Source organism: Mustela nigripes, chromosome 2 (assembly GCF_022355385.1).
Source record: "Mustela nigripes isolate SB6536 chromosome 2, MUSNIG.SB6536, whole genome shotgun sequence".
Classification (NCBI taxonomy): domain Eukaryota; kingdom Metazoa; phylum Chordata; class Mammalia; order Carnivora; family Mustelidae; genus Mustela; species Mustela nigripes.
The window spans coordinates 6,100,088-6,109,888 of record NC_081558.1 but is presented as its reverse complement, the minus strand read 5'-3'; the positions used below and the strand labels follow the sequence as shown (position 1 = coordinate 6,109,888).

General features: G+C 41.9%; 1 pseudogene; it reads left to right on the top strand.

The window, feature by feature from the left end:
• The first annotated feature begins 49 nt into the window (after positions 1–49).
• On the top strand, positions 50–8,638 carry LOC132010918 (zinc finger protein 558-like; annotated as a pseudogene).
• Positions 8,639–9,801: the final 1,163 nt, after the last annotated feature.

The following is a 9,801-nucleotide window of genomic DNA, read 5'->3' as shown; positions in this document are numbered from 1 at the left end:
GGCTGTGAAGGCTCCTGTTTCCCCGTTTCTTCCAGAACCTGGCCTGCCTGCGCGGTGGGGAGGAGAGGAGGAGCATCCAGGTTCTCTGTCTGAGTCACAGGATGGCGGCCGTGGTTCTGTCCCCCACTTGTGGTAAGTTCGGGGGTCCCCAGAGTCCAAGCATTAAAGGCCCCTGCACCACAGAGCGGGAGAGGGGCTGAGCAGTGAGGCCACTGTTGAGCCCTGGACGCCTGGGGGCTCAATCCCATGTTGTTCTTGGGATTTGGGGTGTTGCTGGTTTATGCAACTGTGGAGGTGTCACCTGTGTGGTGAATATGGGAGAGCCTTTGAATTATGTCTCAAATTCTTTCTGTAAACTTGATAAAACAATAGTGCTGGCCCTTGAACTTCAGTTTCCTCCACTGTGAAATGGGAATCATCGCCTTTTCCTCCAGTGCAGTCAGAGTCTTGGCCTTGGTGAGACAGGGCTCTGCTCTACCTCCTGTGAAGGCTGTGTGTGCATGCGTGTGTGTGTGCGTGTGTGTGTGTGTGTGTTGGGGAATGGTCAGTTACAGGTAGGTGGGCAAGCCCCCACACTGGTGAGTGCTAGAATACAGAGCCATCCCGACCTCCTCGGACTCATTTCTTTTTCTCCAGCTCAGCCTTCCCTGTTCTCAGCCTCTCCTCAAAAAGGATGCACAGAGGAGGAAGGGTCGGTGCATGGCTTCCTGACAAGCTGGTTACCGGTGAGTCAGATACCCCTTTTTCCAAGTCATTATTCTTTTCACCAAGTCGGACTTACCTTTCAGGGCCTGGAGCCTCCCAAACAAACCATGTCCTCTGGTGTTCCAGGATCTCTGGGTATCTGGTGGTAGATAATAAAATATTGTCAGTGTTTATCAACATTTTCTATATTTTCATAACTTCTTCTAGAATCACTTTATACATAACACTATCATTAGTTTTAAAGGAAAGACATGACTGGGTCCTATATTCAAGCCACTGTTGATGGCCACTGGGAAGTATCTCTGGCATCTGCCATGTCCCTGGCCTATGCTCAACCCCGAGACTGAGGGAGATAAGACTGCAGGATTTCACAGTCTCCCGGGAATAAGGGACTCACTTAGAAGTACATTTCACCTTGGCAGTGGGCATCAGTAGACAGCAGAGGAGCACTGCAGGCTGAGCCCAGAAGCAGTGGAGAGCACAGCTCAGAACCCTGCCCATGTATCTTAAGCTTGGGGTTCCCCGTTTCTGTTCCTGTCCCCTTATCAACTTGGTGGGGGTAGTCCTTGGCTAAGCCTCGATTCTTGTGACGGCTCAGGACTTGGTGACCTTCAAGGATGTGGCCGTGGAGTTCACGCAGGAGGAGTGGGCACTGCTGGACCCCTCTCAGAGAACACTGTACAGAGATGTGATGCGGGACAACTGCAGGAACCTGGCATCCCTGGGTAAGCCCCGCCTCAGCCCTGCATCTATTGAATGACTCAGATGATAAGTCTTTGTTTTTAATTCATGTAACATTCACAGAACAGAAAACATTTTTAATGTTCAATTCAGTGATTTTTAGTAATGCCATGGTGTTGTACAACCATGTCTAATTCCAGAACATTTATTGCACCAAAAATAAACCCTATAATCATTAAGTAGCCACTCCCTTTCCCACCTACTCCAGCCAGTAGCTACCACGGATCTACTCTCTGTCTCTCTGTTTTTACCTGTTCTGGACATTGCATATGAATAGAATCGTACAAGATATATCCTTTTGTATCTGGCTTCTTTTGCTTAGAGTAACCTTTTTCAAGGTTCAGCCATGCTGTAGCATGTATCAGAACTTTATTCCTTTTTGTGGCTGAATGTTATTCTACTGTGTGTATATACCACGTTTTGTGTACCTACTCAACATTGATGAACTTTTGACTCATTTCTACCTTTTTGGCTACTGTGAAGAGTGCTGTGCTATGAATATTCATGGATGTTTTTGCCTGAACATTTTGTTTTCTCTTGTACATATACCTAGAAATGGAATTCCTGGGTCTTGTGGTCATTCAGTGTTTCATTTTTTGAGGAACCTCCAACCTTTTCTCCATGCACCATTTATATTCCCACCAGCAATGTGGGAACACATAGTTATTTGCATTTCCCTAAAGAATAATGAGAAGGTCCTCTCTTCATGTGCCTGTAAGCCCATCTGTACATCTTCTTTGGAAAAATGTGTATTCGACTCCTTTGCCCATTTGGGGGGGGTGGGCACTGGAGTTGTTTGCCTTTTGCCTTTTTATTGTTGAGTCATAAGTGTTCTTTATATATTCTGGATGCTGGACCCTTAGCAAATACATGATATGCAAATATTTTCTCCCATTCTATGGATTGTCTTTTCACTTTCTTGAAGGATAGTTTTGCTGCATATAGAATTAATGGATGACAGAGGGTATTTTTTCTCTCAGCACTCTGAATGTGTCCTCCTCTGTTTTATGGCCTCTGCAATTTCTCATAAGAAATCAGCTGTTAATCTGATTGGTGGTGATCCCATGTATATGATGAACCAAAAATTCTCTTGCTGCTTTCAGGATACTCTGTCTTTAGCTTTCAACAGTTTGATTATAACATGTCTTAATTTGGTCTCCTTAACTTTTTAAAAAGATTTTATTTCTTTATTTGACAGAGAGAGATCACAAGTAGGCAGAGAGGCAGGCAGAGAGAGAGGAGGAAGCAGGCCTGCCACTGAGCAGAGAGTCCGATGTGGGGCTCTATCCCAGGACCCTGGGATCATGACCTGAGCTGAAGGCAGAGGCTTTAATCCACTGAGCCACCGGCACCCCAGGTTTCCTTAATTTTATCCTCTTCAGTGTTCATTAAGTTTCTTGATTGTGTAGATCCACAACTCTCTTCAATTTGGAGAATTTTTGGCCATTTGCCTTTTAAAAATATTGTTTCTGGGGGTACCTGGGTGGCTCAGTGGGTTAAAGCCTCTGCCTTCAGCTCAGGTCATGATCTCAGGGTCCTGGGATCGAACCCAACATCAGGCTCTCTGCTCAGCGGGGAGCCTGCTTCCTCCTCTCTCTCTGCCTGCCTCTCTGCCTACTTGTGATCTCTCTGTCAAATAAATAAATTTTTTTAAAAAATAAATAAATAATAAATAATTAAAAAATAAAAATATTGTTTCTGCCCCTTTCTCTGTCTCCTCTCTTTCTAAAACTCCATTATGCACATGTTCATTGTTTGAAGGTGTCCCATAGGTTTCTTATGCTCTGTTATTTTTTTCTTTTCTTTTTTCTCTATATTCTTCAAATTGGACAATCTCAGTTGACCTATCTTCAAGTTCAGTGATTCTTTCTTTCACCAGATCAAGTTTGCTGATAAACTTCTCTAGTGAATGTTTCATTTTAATTTATTGTACTTTGTACTCCGAAATTTCTGTTTGGTTCTAGTTTATAATGTCTTTTACTATTTGTTGAGAATCCATTTTCATGGTTTCCTTTAGCTCTTTGAGCATGCTTAAAATAGTTGAAATCTTGGTCTAGTAAGTCTCTTCCTCAGGGATAGTGTCTTTTTTTTTTTTTAAGATTTTATTTATTTATTTGACAGAGGGATCACAAGTAGGCAGAGAGGCAGGCAGAGAGGCAGGGAGAGAGAGGGGGAAGCAGGCCTCCCCACAGAGCAGAGAGCCCAATGCAGGGCTCAATCCCAGGACCCTGAGCCAAAGGCAGAGGCTTTAACCCACTGAGTCACACAGGTGTCCCAGGGTCAGTGTCTTTTAGTTTCCTTTTCCTGTAATGGTCATGCTTTTTTGTTTCTTTGCATGCCTCATAATTTGTTGAAAACTCCCAAATGTTTGGAATGTTCTGGCAGTCTGTAAGTCAGAGATTCCCCCATCCCCAAGTTTTATTGTTGTTGCTCATTCTAGTTGGGTGTTGTTTGGTGACATTTTTTTTTAAGATTTTTTTTTTTTTAATTTGACAGACAGAGATCACAAGTAGGCAGAGATCACAAGTAGGCAGAGAGGCAGACAAAGAGAGAGAGAGGAGGAAGCAGGCCCCCTGCTGAGCAGAGAGCCCAATGTGGGGCTTGATCCCAGGACCCTGGGATCATGACCTGAGCTGAAGGCAGAGGCTTTAACCTACTGAGCCACCCACGCGCTCCCGGTGACATTTTTTGAACTGATTTTGTAACGTCTGTATTTATCATGTGTGGCTCTGTTTTGTTGGGTTAACAGTCAGCTAGTGATTTATCAGAGATTTCCTTAAATGCCTAGAACTCCCAGTCTTTGCAGATGGTCTCTGTATATGTAGGAGCATGCCTTCACAACTCAAACAGTTTGTAACTCTGCCTTAGTCTTCATTTCCTGTTTGCATAGAACCTGATAGGCTGTCAAAGGTGAAGGCTTAGTGCCTTTTCAGATGTTTTCTGAGCATACACCCAACCCTGGGTATGTACATGTTCTATATTTAGGACTACGTGGGAGCTTTTCAAAGCCCCTCTCCCCCAAAGTATCTTGCTCCCTACTTTTCCTCTGAGACTTTTGGGCTAGTCTTATGTCTGCTTCAGTGATTTTCCCTTGCCCCAGGCAGCAGTAGCTAATATATTTAAATGTATTCAGTACATGTTCCAGCCCTCCACCCACATAGCCCCTTCAACTGCAGGAGAGTTTGGAGTTAAAATAAAGGCAAGCGCTTTGAGCCAGTCCTTTTGGGAGCCACCAGGAAGGTAAAAACACACAACCACACTTCTTTGAAAATAAGATTTGTCCTACTTCCACCAGTACTAAGAGCACAAACTGTCTTCAGTGTACTTGGTGAGGTGGGACACAGGATGGGGTGAGGGTCAGCTAAAAAGCTCTCTTACAGATTCAGCTGGTTTTCTTGATTAAGCATTTTCCTTGCTACTATAAGCTCTTCATAACTTTCCATAGTTTTATTGAAGTTAATTCTAACAGTTTTTACCTGTTTATTTGCTTTTTTTTTTTTTTTTTTTTTGGTGGAAGTTAAACTTTCAGAGTTCCCTACTTCACCATTTTTGCTGACATCACTTCTCAGAGGTCTTTCTTGGGCACCTTTATGTTCCTAGGCCCGTGTTAGGAATTGGGAATACAATGGTGAATAAGACAGATGTGGTCCCTACCATCATGAAGCTTACAGTCTAATGCCTTCCCTATGAACTGAAGATCTAGTGCTGGCCCTGACTTTATATTCTCTGTGCATAACAGTTTTGGAGCTTTTAAATCTGTATTTGAGCTTGGGCATTAGCTTCTGGTACTAGTTATTCCCCCAAACACCCCAGGTATCATACCGACTGAGTATGATACCCCTGGGTATGATACCCTGGGTATCATATCGAATGAGGTAACTTACATTTTTTTTCACTATGAAAGAGAGCTACTATATTTATTAGAATTTATGGATAATTACTCCATTGTTCATAAAACCACACCTGTTTATCTTCAGAAGTAGCGGCTTCAGATTCATGATGAGGCTCATTTTCCCCTGTAGGGTCCCCCTACATACTATGTCTTCTCTTTATGTATAGGAAATAAAGATGATAAACCTGGCCTGGTGTCTGAATTGGAGCAAGAAGATAAAGTGATTACAGAGGAAATCACAATTCTCCCAGGCAACTGTCCAGGTGAGCCCCAGGTAGATTGTGAGTCCTTGTGAGGAACATCTCTGGCATGTGGCTTGGGAGTTCGGAGTGTTACATTAGGAAATGTCAGTCAGGGAGCTTTGTAAAATTCCCTTTTTCTTGACAAGATCAAAAGCATTTAAGATAAACCTCTTTGTGTACCTTCTTTGCTTCCTCTTAAATTCTCTGTGCATCACTTCAAATTTTACTTCAGCCTTAGAGGAAGAGAGAAGATATGTCTATTTTCCTTCTTAAATGTAAGTTTCACATGAGCTCCATGCCCAGCTACTTCCCACTTTACATTCCTGACAATTCCTTCTTCTGTCAGCCTCAATCTCAATCTTCCTAGAGTCTTTTAAAAAAAAAAAAATACCTAAAATTGGGGCACCTGGGTGACCCAGTCGGCTTAGTGTCTGCCTTCAGGTCAGGCTCTGTGCTCTCTTTCACTATCTCTGTTGCCATCTTTGTCTCTGAAATAAATAAATAAAGTCTTCTATAAAAATACCAAAATTGTGAAACCTGTGTCCCTTTCACTGCAGACCTCCTGAAAAATGCTAATCCTTTAAGGTCTGCCTTCACTAATACGTACTTTTTGTCTTTCATTTTCCCCACAAATTTAAACTTCTTTTCAGTTTGTTTCAGATTTGGAGACTCCACTTAAAGCCAAAGGGTTAACTTCCAAGCAGTATGCTTTAGAAAAGAACAATATGAAAGCATAAAAATGGTAAGATCCCTAATTTTCCACAGTAAGAAAATGCCATAAATTAGAAAAACCACAGAGTCATTCTCCCAAGAGAAAGTGGCCTCTGAAGAGATACCATGAAACTATTGTGAATTTGGAGAAAAATTATTTCTTCCCTGAGCATCTCCATAATTGTTTCCATAAATGTGACTCAGATTTTGAAGGTTTCAAACATAAGCTTGTGTTAAACCTATCAGAAAAAATGTTCTCTGACTATAATAAGGAATTGTGGCACAACAACCATTTTTTTAACTTCTAACCACTCAAACTACATAAAGCCTATACAAACATTTGAAGTAGCAAAAATGCCAAATTATAATGATATACATAACAGAACTCCTGGGAGAGAGAATTCCTATGATAGCATTGAATATTAAAAATACTATAGGGCACCTGGGCAGCTCAGTAGGTTAAGCCTCTGCCTTCGGCTCAGGTCTTGATCCCAGGGTCCTGGGATCAAGCCCCGTATTGGGCTCTCAATTCATCGGGGAGCCTGCTTCCCTTCCTCTCTCTGCCTGCCTCTCTGCCTGTGATCTCTCTGTCAAATAAATAAATAAAATCTTTAAAAATATATATTTAAAATACTATAAATTATAGTCATCATTCATCTCTCAATCAACAGGAAAGAAATCATCTTGGAGTGAAACTCAATGAATGTACTCAGTGCTTTAAAATCTTCAGCACAAAATCTAACTTCACTTAGCACAAGAGAATTCATATCAGAGGAAAACCCTATGACCATAATCAGTGTGGCAAATCCTTCAACAGTAGTTTTTACCTGATTTTTCATAAGAGAATGCATAATGGGGAGAAACCCTACAAATTCACTGACTGTGGGAAAGCCTTCAGTAATCCCTCTTCCCTTAGACTGCACGTGAGAATTCACCCAGGAGAAAATCCTTACAAATGTAATCAGTGTTTTCATGTCTCTCATACTAGATGTATCCTCAAAAGGCACAAGAGAGTTCATACTGGGGAGAATCATTATGAATGTAATCAGTGTGGCAAGGCCTTCAGCACAACACCCCCCTTACCATACACAACAGAATTCATACAGGAGAGAAACTGTATGAGTGCCACGACTATGGGAAAGCCTTTAGGAAGAGCTCACATCTGACCCAGCATGTGAGAACTCATACTGGAGAAAAACCCTATAAAGAACTCCTCAAACTCAACACAAACAAAACAATCATATAAAAAAATGGGCAGAAGATATGAACAGACACTTCTCCAATGAAGACATACAAATGGCTATCAGACACATGAAAAAATGTTCATCATCACTAGCCCTCAGGGAGATTCAAATTAAAACCACACTGAGATATCACCTTACACAAGTTAGAATGGCCAAAATTAACAAGACAGGAAACAACATGTGTTGGAGAGGATGTGGAGAAAGGGGAACCCTCTTCCACTGTTGGTGGGAATGCAAGTTGGTGCAGCCTCTTTGGAAAATAGTGTGGAGATTCCTCAAGAAATTAAAAATAGAACTTCCCTATGACCCTGCAATTGCACTCCTGGGTATTTACCCCAAAGGTACAGATGTCGTGAAAAGAAGGGCCATCTGTACCCCAATGTTTATAGCAGCAATGGCCACGGTCGCCAAACTGTGGAAAGAACCAAGATGCACTTCAACGGACGAATGGATAAGGAAGATGTGGTCCATATACACTATGGAGTACTATGCCTCCATTAGAAAGGATGAATACCCAACTTTTGTAGCAACATGGACGGGACTGGAAGAGATTATGCTGAGTGAAATAAGTCAAGCAGAGAGAGTCAATTATCATATGGTTTCACTTATTTGTGGAGCATAACAAATAGCATGGAGGACAAGGGGAGATGGAGAGGAGAAGGGAGTTGAGGGAAATTGGAAGGGGAGGTGAACCATGAGAGACTATGGACTCTGAAAAACAATCTGAGGGTTTTGAAGAGGGGGGTGGGAGGTTGGGGGAACCAGGTGGTGGGTATTGGAGAGGGCACAGATTGCATGGAGCACTGGGTGTGGTGCAAAAACAATGAATACTGTTATGCTGAAAATTAAAAGGAAAAAAAAAAACCTGTGAGTGTGATCAGTGTGCAAAATCCTTCAGCAATAGTTTCTCTTACTGTGCACAAGATAATGGAGAGAAACCCAATGAAGGTAGTGACTGTGGGAAAGCATTTAATAATCTCTCATCTGTTAAGAAACACATGAGAACTCACACTGGAGAAAAACCCTATGAATGTAATCACTGTTGGAAGTCTTTCAGCAGTAACTCTTACCTTTCTGTGCACAAGGGAATTCGTAATAGGTAGATAGGAAAACAGTGACTGGGAAAGCATTCATTGATTTCTCATCCTCCAACATCTTGGGAACTCATGCTGGATGTAGAAATTATCTTTGCCTAACAAGTTAGCCCCAAGACGTAGTGCTTTAAAGCAACAAACATTTATTATCTCACAATTTATGTAGGTCAGGAGTTCAGAAATGGATTAGCTATATAATTCTGGTTCTGGTTCCCTCACAAGGTTGCAACCAATATGTTGACTAGAACTGCAGGCACCTGAAGTCTTTAGGACTGAAGGGTCCACTTTGAAGATTGATTATTCACATTTCTGACAAACTAGTGCCAGTTGTTGGGATGGGACCTGTGGTTCCTTGCCATGTAGGCCTTTCTGCAATAATGAGTGTCTTTATAATATGGCAGCAAGTTCTCCCCCAAATAATGTGACTCAAAAGAACCAATGCAGGAGCCATGTCTTTTATGGCTTAGTCACAGAAGGATATATTCTCTCTTCATCTATACTGTGTTGGTCACCCAGACTGATTCTGACTCAGTGTGGGAGGGAACTACACAAGGTATGGATACAAGGAGAGAAACCACTGGGAATGATTTTGGAGACTGATCATGACTCAGTGAAGAAAAGCTGTCATCAATATGGAATAGCATTCAGTAACCCAAAAGTTAACTCACTGTGGAGAGAAACCCTGTTAAGTACAGCTTATGTGATAAGACTTTTACCTCAAACTCTCACAGAAAAAAAGAAAAAATTACCAGGCACTGGGGTGGCTCAGTCATTAAGCAAATGCTTTCAGCTCAGGTCATGATCCCAGAGTCCTGAGATCGAGGTCCGAATCAGGCTCCCTGCTCAGCAGGAAGCCTGCTTCTCCCTCTCCCACTCCCCCAGCTTGTGTTCCCTCTACCACTGTGTCTCTCTCAAATAAAATAAAAATCTTTAAAAAAAAAATTACAAACTGGGGAGAAACGGGAGGAATGCATTGGCTAAAGGAAAGCCTTTTGTGGTATCTTGTGAATCACATGAAATTCACATGAAGGGAAAACCCTATGAATGTCACCAAAATGGAAAACTCTTCCAACAACACTCATCCTTTAAGGCATACATAAGAAATCACACTTTACAGAAATTTTACAGACATACCAATTTTAAGACATACATAAGAAATCACACTTTACAGA